Here is an 11,624-nt window from a genome sequence, read left to right as displayed (position 1 = left end):
GACGGTTCGGTATAGGCTCGACGTTCGAGCGTCATCCATTTTCAGGGCTGATTGATTCGGCAGGTGAGTTGTTACACACTCCTTAGCGGTTTCCGACTTCCATGGCCACCGTCCTGCTGTCTATATCAACCAACACCTTTTGTGGTCTCTCATGAACGTCCCTGCATCGGACGCCTTAACCGAACGTTCGGTTCATCCCGCATCGCCAGTCCTGCTTACCAAGAGTGGCCCACTTGGCATTCGCATTCACGTGCCGAGACTCCAATTGAGTGAGTCCGGCTTCTTACCAATTTAAAGTTTGAGAATAGGTTGAGGTCGTTTCGTCCCCAAGGCCTCTAATCATTCGCTTTACCAGATAAAACTGCGACTAAGCGCCAGCTATCCTGAGGGAAACTTCGGAAGGAACCAGCTACTAGATGGTTCGATTAGTCTTTCGCCCCTATGCCCAAATTCGACGATCGATTTGCACGTCAGAACCGCTACGGCCCTCCACCAGAGTTTCCTCTGGCTTCAGCCTGTTCAGGCATAGTTCACCATCTTTCGGGTCCCAACAAGCACGCTCTTGCTCGACCCCTAGGACGCGGCCTATGGGATCGGCCGGCGATGCGCCTAATGAAAGGATCTCGCCTCGTTTGCCTTCACTGTGCTTTCGGGTTTCGTACTGCCCAACACCTCGCGCGCGTGTTAGACTCCTTGGTCCGTGTTTCAAGACGGGTCGGAGACGTGGCCAGCTTAAGCCGCAGACCCCTGGCGTCTGAGCGCTAACGCGAAGAAGGCCTTGTACAAACTCTAGAGACTGCGAGCAGTTTCCAAAGCCGTATTCCAGCGATCAACACGCAGCCTGTCCGAAGACCGACGCGGAATCTCTCCTCGGTCGCCGAGCCGAAGCTAATCGAACGCCTATAACACTCTTCCGAAGAAGAGCTACCTTGCGAACGACCAAAGTCAGCCCAGCAACCGGTCGCGGCCCTCGCCGAACGCTAGTGCAGCGCCGCGACGCCAGCGCAACCGTAAGAGTCTCCGAAGATCACTCAAACAGTAGGACAGCTCTCGCAGCGCCTGAAAACGTCCGGCGACTCGATGGGCGCCTCCGTTTGCCTCCAAGCGGTTTCACGTACTCTTTAACTCTCTCTTCAAAGTGCTTTTCAACTTTCCCTCACGGTACTTGTTCGCTATCGGTCTCGAGCCAGTATTTAGCCTTAGATGGAGTTTACCACCCGCTTAGGGCTGCATTTCCAAACAACCCGACTCCGGGAAAACCGCTAGGACGAATTACGACCGCCGCCAAGGGCCTAACACCCGCTCTGGGAAAAGGCCTCGATCAGAAGAACGTGGCAGTCGTTGGTTCGCCGCATGCTGAATTCCATACGCTACATTTCCTCGCCCTCCAAAAAGGCTCGGATTTAGCGCTGGGCTTATCCCGCTTCACTCGCCGTTACTAGGGGAATCCTTGTTAGTTTCTTTTCCTCCGCTTAGTGATATGCTTAAGTTCAGCGGGTCGTCCCGCCCGATCTCAGGTCAAAAGTGATGTACTATAAAAGTACATGCGCTTTGTACGTCGGCTTTTGAAGTCACTTAACTTATTCTCGAGCACCTACCGTCGTTGCTACCTCACCCGAGGCCAGCAGGCTGCTCACGCTTCAGCTGTGAAATCGCCAGACCAGCTGTCTTTGACGACACGCTCCTCAATTAAGAAACGAGTCGCAGGCACTTTCAAACTAATGAAAGGATCGGTGTGTTAAAGACCCTGAGACGGACGTGGCCCCAGGATTACCCGAGGCCGCAATACGCGTTCAGAATATCGATGCTCAATGTGTCCTGCAATTCACATTACTTCTCGGAGCTAGCTCCGTCCTTCATCGACGCTCGAGCCGAGTGATCCACCGCTAAGAGATCTCTCGTGTTAATCAATCTCAATGCAACCAAAAAATCGTGTTCAAAAAGAAGCGGCCGCGCCAGCACTTGCGTGCTGAATTATTACTCCCGCTGTCAGGAAGCAACGCGACCGAACTATAACAGTTACAGGGCTCGGTCCCTTCGAAGAAGAGACGTCGCTTGAAATCAAATTTCGATTCGTTAATGATCCTTCCGCAGGTTCACCTACGGAAACCTTGTTACGACTTTTACTTCCTCTAAATGATCAAGTTCGATCGTCTTTTCGAACACCGGCGAGTGCGTTGCCGCACGTACCAGGCTCAATCGGAGGACCTCACTAAACCATTCAATCGGTAGTAGCGACGGGCGGTGTGTACAAAGGGCAGGGACGTAATCAACGCAAGCTAATGACTCGCGCTTACTGGGAATTCCTCGTTCAAGGGAAACAATTGCAAGTCCCTATCCCTAGCACGACCGGGGTTCAACGGATTACCCGGACCTTTCGGCCTAGGGAACACACGATGATCCGGTCAGTGTAGCGCGCGTGCGGCCCCGAACATCTAAGGGCATCACAGACCTGTTATTGCTCAATCTCGTGTGGCTAAACGCCACTAGTCCCTCTAAGAAGTTGTCTCCGACCCAATGGGTCGAGCAGCTATTTAGCAAGTAAGAGTCTCGTTCGTTATCGGAATTAACCAGACAAATCGCTCCACCAACTAAGAACGGCCATGCACCACCACCCACAGAATCAAGAAAGAGCTCTCAATCTGTCAATCCTCGCTGTGTCCGGGCCGGGTGAGATTTCCCGTGTTGAGTCAAATTAAGCCGCAGGCTCCACTCCTGGTGGTGCCCTTCCGTCAATTCCTTTAAGTTTCAGCTTTGCAACCATACTTCCCCCGGAACCCAAAGACTTTGGTTTCCCGGAAGCTGCCGGACAGTTCTTAAGTTCGACACTGCCCGATCGCTAGTCGGCATCGTTTAAGGTCAGAACTAGGACGGTATCTGATCGTCTTCGAACCTCTGACTTTCGCTCTTGATTAAAGAAAACATTCTTGGCAAATGCTTTCGCAGTCGTTCGTCTTGCGCCGATCCAAGAATTTCACCTCTAACGGCACAGTACGGATGCCCCCGTCCGTTCCTATTAATCATTACCTCGTGCTCCGAAAACCAACAAAATAGAACCGAGGTCCTATTCCATTATTCCATGCAACATTATACAAGCGTAAAGCCTGCTTTGAACACTCTAATTTTTTCAAGGTAAACTTGCCGGACCACCGCAACACTCAGTTAAGAGCACCGCGAAGGCACCGACCAACAAGAACAACGAGGCCAGTGCTAGCCTTTCGACCGACCAACCTCGCCGTCCCTATATCCAACTACGAGCTTTTCAACCGCAACAACTTAAATATACACTTTTGGAGCTGGAATTACCGCGGCTGCTGGCACCAGACTTGCCCTCCAATGGATACTCGTTAAAAAGTTTAAAGTGTACTCATTCCAATTGCAGGACCTCGTACGAGGTCTGCATTGTTATTTTTCGTCACTACCTCCCCGAGCCGGGAATGGGTAATTTGCGCGCCTGCTGCCTTCCTTGGATGTGGTAGCCGTTTCTCAGGCTCCCTCTCCGGAATCGAACCCTGATTCTCCGTCACCCGTTACAACCTCGGTAGGCCGATACCGTACCGACGATAGTTGATAGGGCAGTTGCTTTAATGAGATGTCGCCAGCACTAGGCCGTGCGATCCGCAAGCTTATCCAGAGTCACCATTGTAACGACCCGAAAGCCGGTTAGTTTTGGTCTGATAAATGCGCGCCTCACGTCAGTTCGGCGCTTTACGCATGTATTAGCTCTAGAATTGCCACAGTTATCCATGTAAAAGCGTACAATCAAATGAACCATAACTGATTTAATGAGCCATTCGCAGTTTCACTGTACGTGAGCTCGTACTTACACTTGCATGGCTTAATCTTTGAGACAAGCATATGACTACTGGCAGGATCAACCAGATAACTATCCGAGGGCGTTTAAACCCGTTGCTCGACTGAGCGTTTTTACTGTATAAATACAGACCTTTTCTATCACTCGGCTTAAAAGCCTTGCGAACGTTACTGAAAGTCGGCGCCGGCCTTTTGCTGTTTAAAGCGCCAGCCCGCGTCGACTGCAGCATGCAGCTATACAACTGACTGTTCTTTCTCCCGACCAACCGTTTGCCTTCTGCCGGTTAACTCGTCAGCAGCAACACGCCATCTGTCTGCTGCAGTTACCCGCCTCGAGCCGTGCCTGCGTCGGCTACTCGTCTCGACGACTTCGCAAAGCTATAAGCCTACCGCCGCTGGACGCTTGTAGTTTTTCATACGCTGCTCCGATGCGTTTACATAGCACGTTCGCCGCCGCTGCAATAGCCGCGCCTCGGGTGCTAAACAGTAATGCTTTAAGCCCGCTTTCTCGCCAAGTCGACCGAACGCACAAACACGTCTCTCTCACTAGTGTAAAGTAATGCATACGCGTATGATGCTCAAATGTTGTTGTTGAACTTTTTTGCCGATTTTTCCCGATTTTTTTAAATTTCTTTGTTTCTTTTCAATTTTTTTAATATTTTAAGCTTATTTATGCTACGTTTAAATGTTTTAATACTTTTTTTATACTTTATTTAATATGTTTAAAAGAAATAAATAAAAAATAATATATATAAACTACTTTTTATAATGTTTTAAATATGTTTGTTTATTATAAATAAGCTTTATTTGTATTATTTTTTATTTAAACTTACTTTTTAAATCTTTATATTTGTTTTATCGTTTTAAGCACATTGCGATAAATATAATAAACAAACAATTGAATAAAAATAATAATAAAAAAAAAAATAAAAATAAAAACATAAGCTTATTTTATATGTTTCATTTTATTTTTATTTAATAACCTTTTCAAACCTTAATACTCGTTTTATTTTTTTAAGCAGATCGCGATAAATATAATAAACAAACAATTAAATAAAAATAAATAAAAATAAAATAAAAAAATCAAACATAAGCTTATTTTATATGTTACATTTTATTTTATTTAAAACTTACAATTTAAACCTTTGTATTTGTTCTATTCTTTTAAGCACATCGCGATAAATATAATAAGCAAACAATTAAATAAAAATAATAATAATAAAAAAATCATAAACTTATTTTATATGTTTCATTTTATTTTTATTTAAACTTACTTTTTAAACCTTTATAGTTGTTTTATTTTTTAAGCACATGGCGATAAATATAATAAGCAAACAATTAAATAAAAATAATAACAAATAAATAAAACAATACAGCTAAACTATAAAAAGAAAACTAAATAACTGATAAATACTTGTAAAACATTATTTGAAAAATGTATTTTGAAACACAACACGATTGATTTATAAATAATAATATATTTTTAATTTGTGTAGTTTATTGAAAGTAGTCTCCTTATTTGCTTCTGGTTTTACTTGAGTTACACAACGTTAAATAAACATACTTAACTAAAAATACTGTCATTTTAATAAAACTAAGTACAAATACATTGAATTAACATAGAACTTTAAAAAGCCTTCGCTAGTATCTGTTGGTAACAGTAAATAACCTATTATGACTCACAATACAAGAGTGCGAAATTTATTTTTCATTTGATTTTTCAGGTATTTATTTATTTGTGGAAATAAACTTTTTTATTACATTAGAAACTAATAGAATTTTTCCTATAACTATACCTATTATTATATTTAGTATGCTTAAAAGTAATAAAATGAAACGTCGCGATTATATAATAAACAAACAATCAAACAAACAAAGAAAAAAAAAAAAAAACTATTTTTTTAAACTTATAATTTTATAATTTCAACTATATGTCTTATTTTATTTTCATTTAAACTTACTTTAAACCTCTGTATTTGTTATATATATTTCAACACAATACGATTAAACTATAAGACAAACAACAAAATAAAATAATCACATTAATAAATACACTAAGCAAATAGCTAGAATAAATATAAATAGTTCAATATATACAATATATTTCTTCCATTTTTAAGTTACTTGTTAAACATATTTATTTAAACATGTTTCTTTAGAATATAAAACTAGCAGTTCTACAAATAAAGAAATTAAAAAGCCAATACACATAACACTAACTTTTCATAAATTAGATATGCAAATATGAACAAAATAATAACTAAATTGTTAAGCTTTTGTAAACTGTGAACTTATAAACTTATAATAACAATTGCATATTCACTATTCACAATAGCTTTTTATTTAGTACACAACTGGTCTGTAAATTGTGTAGTTTATTGAAAGTATAATCCCGTTTTGCTTCTGGTTTAAATAAAGTTATACAACACATACTAAAGTAAATTAAATAAAGTAATTCACTACTATCTATTATATAAAACCAATTTACAAAATACATTAAAATAAATAAAAATGAACTTTGAACTTATAATAATAACTGCATATTCACTATTCAGAATTGCTTTAAATTTAGTACACAACTGGTCTGTAAATTGTGTAGTTTATTGAAAGTATAATCCCGTTTTGCTTCTTGTTTAAATAAAGTTATATAACACATACTAAAGTAAATTAAATAAAGTAATTCACTACTATCTATTAAATAAAACCAATTTACAAAATACATTAAATTAAGTTAAAGTGAACTTTGAACTTATAATAATAACTGCATATTCACTATTCAGAATTGCTTTAAGTTTAGTACACAACTGGTCTGTAAATTGTGTTGGTTCTATTCAAGTACTCTCCTTGTTTGTTTTGTTTTAGTTGTATCACATTCAATACACATAATAAAGTAAACCAAATAAACTCTATTAATTTAAACTAAGTACAAATACATTAAGTTAATACAAAACTTTAAAAAGCTTTTGCTAGTATCTGTTGGTAACAGTAAATAACTTATTATGACTCACAATACAAAAGTGCAAAATTTATTTTCGTTTGATTTTTCAAGTGATTTGTTTGTGGACAAAAAAACTTTTAAGTTTTAGTATAAAAGACTAATTGTATTAATTTTAACTCAGAAAATTGTACTCTACAAGATGGTGCCATTATTTTTTCGATATCTCAAACTGGTCAAACCACTTTTTTAGCGCTCTAATTGGTTTAAACAGCAAATAACGTTATCTGATTGGCTTACGTTTTTATTTGCTAATAACTAGAATTTACTTTTCTTTTAAGCGTTAAAGAAATGTAAATAAACGAGTAATATGTATAAATAGGTCAGAAAGAAAAATAGTACAAAAAGATGAATTCAAAAAGCAAAAGCCTACGGCACGTGGTATTCCCAAGCGGTCACCCATCTAAGTACTAACCACGCCCGAACATGCTTAACTTCCCAGATCGGACGAGATGGGGTGTGCTCAGTGTGGTATGGTCGTAGGCGTTTGAAAGCGTTTACAAGCCTTTATAAACCCTTCGGTTTGTTTAAAAAACCTATTTGCACTTGATTTACAATCAATTTGATATTTTAAAATTATTCCTTATAAAATTTTAACCTGAATTAACCTTTTTTTTTGTTTTTTTTTATCAACAGTTACTCCCAAACTGTACTAAAACTGTATTGTAACTGTACAAAAGTGTTTGTTTAAATAATTGTTATCTATAAATTACCTAAGACCAGGACAAGTAGAAGTAAAGTTTATTGAATTATTGAATTAAATAAATAAAATCGTAAAATAAAATAATACAATATGTTTACAATTTGTCATTGATCTATCCATTTATGTTATTGCATTACAAATACAAACATTGCATACATTCAAGAGTATTATTCATCAATCTTTTCAATATAATAAGTTTTAAATTTATATTTATTTTTAAATAATTCCTGACATTTTAGATTACCTGAGATTTTTTTTTAATTAAATTAATTTTAGTAATTATATACTTGACGTTCTATTTTGTTTAATTTGATAACTCAACCATGTTTATATTTTTTTATAGTTTAACAGAACTATTAAACTAAAAGACATTACATACAGCTTCTAAAAGTTTTAAACACCTTAAAAAAGTAATATATAAAATAATTGATAAGAATATTAAACTTATAAAAATTTAGTAAAAGGTTATATAAACGTTATTTAAATTAATATAAGATAGTTAACTTATTTTTTCATTTAATGTGATATAATATAAATATATTTTGAGAGACAATTAATTAACGTAAACAATGTCATAGTGGAAACTGCATGTCTGCTAAAAACGTAAAACGCAAAACTGCTTTAATAAATCACTAAATAACAAAAAAATTGCCTGTCTAGCAGGCGTTCAAATTCAAATGACAAAGAAATTTAACTCCGGCTCTCAAGTATATGTCTTGCGTGACGACTAGCGGGACTCGATCTCACAACCTTCCGCTTATGAGTTAGCTGTCAAGACCAAAGACCCAACGCCACGACAAAGATAAAGAAATATTTTGCTATATAAATAGGTTGATTTTTATAATTTTGTCAATTACAATTACATGTCAATTACAGTGTCAATTTGAATTTAAATTAAATTAATTTTAGTAATTAAATACTTGACGTTCTAGTTTGTTTAATTTGATAACTCAACTATGTTTATTTATTTTTTACTAATTTTAAAATTATTATTATACAATATATTTGTTATATTATATTTATTTTATTACTTAAACTTATTATATACATTTAATATATAATATTATTAAATAACTTTATTAACGAATTAAAAACAAAATATTATTATTATTATGTTATTAATTTAGTGTTTTATTTTAAAGATATATTAAAGAACTAAACAGATATTACCCCTAAAAAACTTTGTTAATAATATATAAAAAGTACTCAAAGTCAGATTCGGAAATATATATACTGTTTTTTTTCATCAATATTGCAGGTCTGCGTAGCCGGGGGCTGTAATCTAGCTGCCAGCAGGCCTGAAATGGTGGCCACTATTGTTCAATGTTCAACTTCAAATTCTTTGAGATTATACTGTACTATCTATCTATTTAACAAATCTATCTAACAAATGTTGTTCAATCTAGGTTGTGGGTACTTGGGTCGAGTAATGCCTTTGACTTACAATCTGTTGTGGATTGTCAATATTTCTCTATCTATCAATAAACAAATCTATCTAATAAATGTTGTTCAATCTAGGTTGTGGGTACTTTGGTCGAGTAATGCCTTTGACTTACAATCTGTTGTTGATTGTCAACATTCCTCTATCTATCAATAATGATTATATTCAATATTAAATGTTGATTAATTCAGTTGTAAGAAAACCAGTGCGCTGGTTAGGTTGGGTAAGGCCTTCGACTTACAATCTTTGGGATTATCAACGTTCATCACAAGTACAGTAACGATCTCATTGAATTTCCAGTTGGAACATTGGATTGTAGTGGTGGCCTACTCTTTTTTGCCTAGTTTGACAAACTATTGTATATATATTGTATAACTTTATTTGTATTATTTTTTTTTTAAATTACTACTTATTATTAAAGAATTAAATTTTCTCCATTGTTTTCTCCATCGCGAACATTAAAAAAAAAACTATGTATTTGAACTGTTTTTTATATGTTTTGTTTTATTTTTATTCAAACTTACTTTAAACCTCTGTATTTTTTATACAATACGATTAAACTATATAACAGAAAAATAATTAAATAATCAAACTATTGAATAAGCAGTTAAATAGTGTGTTTTTTTATGCTTCTTTCATTTTTAACTTACTTGTTAACCATATTTCTTTTATTAAAGTATAAAACTAACAGTTACTAAAATAAAATAATCATAAAGTCAATACACAAAACACTAACTTTTTATAATTTAAATATGCAAACATGAATATAGTTATGAAGTAAAGTTATTCAAAGCTTATAATTATGAAACTTTTGTATAATATTTTTGTTTTTTTTTTGTAATAACTACAAAATTGGTATTTTAGTTTATTGTTAGTAACTAAATATTTATATTTATTATACTTAAAAAAAAACTTCTATACTAACTCTAATTTCAAAGCATATTAAAACATACAAATTTTACCAACTAATATTTATTTTTATTTTTATTATTATAACTTTCAAACATAAGCTTGTATACCTTATATACCTATATACCTCATATAGGAGGCTTGACATAACATAACATTATTTAATTCTTTTTGTTTGAAATAAACTCATTTAGTTATTAGTAAATTACAACATAAATGTTTATAACAATAAAACTAAGATTTAGCTTTTGAGTTAGTAAACTTTGATAGTTTTCTTTTAATAGTTTAATAGTCCTTATTTAAGTTCAAACAAAATTGCTATATATTTAATACACATACAAAAGTAAACTAAGTAAACGTAATTCAATAGTTTCTATTAAGTAAAATTTATTACAAATACATTAAGTTAATACAAAACTTTAAGAAGCTTTTGCTAGTATCTGTTGGTAACAGTAAATAACTTATTATGACTCACAATACAAAAGTGCAAAATTTATTTTCGTTTGATTTTTCAAGTGATTTGTTTGTGGACAAAAAAACTTTTAAGTTTTAGTATAAAAGACTAATTGTATTAATTTTAACTCAGAAATTGTACTCTACAAGATGGTGCAATTATTTTTTCGATATCTCAAACTGGTCAAACCACTTTTTTAGCGCTCTAATTGGTTTAAACAGCAAATAACGTTATCTGATTGGCTTACGTTTTTATTTGCTAATAACTAGAAGTTACTTTTCTTTTAAAGCGTTAAAAAAATGTAAATAAACGAGTAATAAGTATAAATAGGTCAGAAAGAAAATAGTACAAAAAAGATGAATTCAAAAAGCAAAGCCTACGGCACGTGGTATTCCCAAGCGGTCACCATCTAAGTACTAACCACGCCCGACACTGCTTAACTTCCCAGATTCGGACGAGATGGGGTGTGCTCAGTGTGGTATGGTCGTAGGCGTCTGAAACCGTTTACAAGCCTTTATAAACCTTCGGTTTGTTTAAAAAACCTATTTGCACTTGATTTACAATTCGATTTGATATTTTAAAATTAATCCTTATAAAATTTTAACTTGATGTAAGTATTTTTTTTATTAATACCTTTTTTTTTTGGTGTTTTAATTACAATTACTCCCTGTAACTTTATTTAAGACTTTGTTTAAAAGATTGTTAACTATATTCTATATTAAATACTATGATAATTAGAAGTAAAGTTTATTAAGTAAACTAGATTAGATTAAACTAAATAAAAAATATTGTTAAAATAAACATGTTGTGTTTAGTTTGTTTTACTATTTCTCATTGTTCTATTTATAGATGGTATTGTTTTACTTCAAGAATATTTATAGTTAGTTTCTAAGGAATATCTCATACTACATCAGATTTTACGATTAACTTAATTTTAGGTAATAAAATATTTGACGTTTAATTTAATAACTCAACTATGTTTATGTTATAAAATGATAGTATATAATACACATACATTATAATGTAATAATATAACTAGTTGTATAGTATAACTAGTTGTTTACTTTAAAATGAATAATTAAGTGGAAGAATTAAAAGAACTCACATTTTTGAAGAGAGCGTGGAAAACCAGAATAGTCTTTTAAAACATTTATTAAATTATCGATAAATATAGAATACAATAGAACTAAACATATAAACGTAACTGTGGTTGCTTAGAAACTAAACAAGAAATTTTTTAATAAAAATATAAAATAGTAAAATAAAATAAAAGTAATATAAATTATATTTTTAAACTAAATAACAATTC

The 11,624-nt window shown here is 33.9% G+C and overlaps 4 non-coding genes and 1 pseudogene across 4 annotated transcripts; all 5 read right to left on the bottom strand.

The window, feature by feature from the left end:
* On the bottom strand, positions 1-1,521 carry LOC145848962 (large subunit ribosomal RNA; annotated as a pseudogene; the record flags this gene model as incomplete).
* Positions 1,522-1,742: 221 nt separating this feature from the next.
* On the bottom strand, positions 1,743-1,895 carry LOC145848966 (5.8S ribosomal RNA). Its single transcript, XR_014372252.1, has one exon. It is a non-coding gene; the product is annotated as a 5.8S ribosomal RNA (ribosomal RNA).
* Positions 1,896-2,077: 182 nt separating this feature from the next.
* Positions 2,078-3,885, bottom strand: LOC145848959 (small subunit ribosomal RNA). The gene has a single exon (XR_014372248.1). It is a non-coding gene; the product is annotated as a small subunit ribosomal RNA (ribosomal RNA).
* A 3,289-nt stretch (positions 3,886-7,174) lies between these two features.
* LOC145848957 (5S ribosomal RNA) lies at positions 7,175-7,293 on the bottom strand. The gene has a single exon (XR_014372246.1). It is a non-coding gene; the product is annotated as a 5S ribosomal RNA (ribosomal RNA).
* Positions 7,294-10,688: 3,395 nt separating this feature from the next.
* LOC145848963 (5S ribosomal RNA) lies at positions 10,689-10,807 on the bottom strand. The gene has a single exon (XR_014372250.1). It is a non-coding gene; the product is annotated as a 5S ribosomal RNA (ribosomal RNA).
* Between the last annotated feature and the right edge of the window lie 817 nt (positions 10,808-11,624).

This window comes from Thalia democratica, unplaced genomic scaffold, assembly GCF_965202585.1.
Source record: "Thalia democratica unplaced genomic scaffold, ktThaDemo2.hap1.1 HAP1_SCAFFOLD_1879, whole genome shotgun sequence".
Classification (NCBI taxonomy): Eukaryota; Metazoa; Chordata; class Thaliacea; order Salpida; family Salpidae; genus Thalia; species Thalia democratica.
This window is presented reverse-complemented; position numbering and strand designations above follow the sequence as displayed.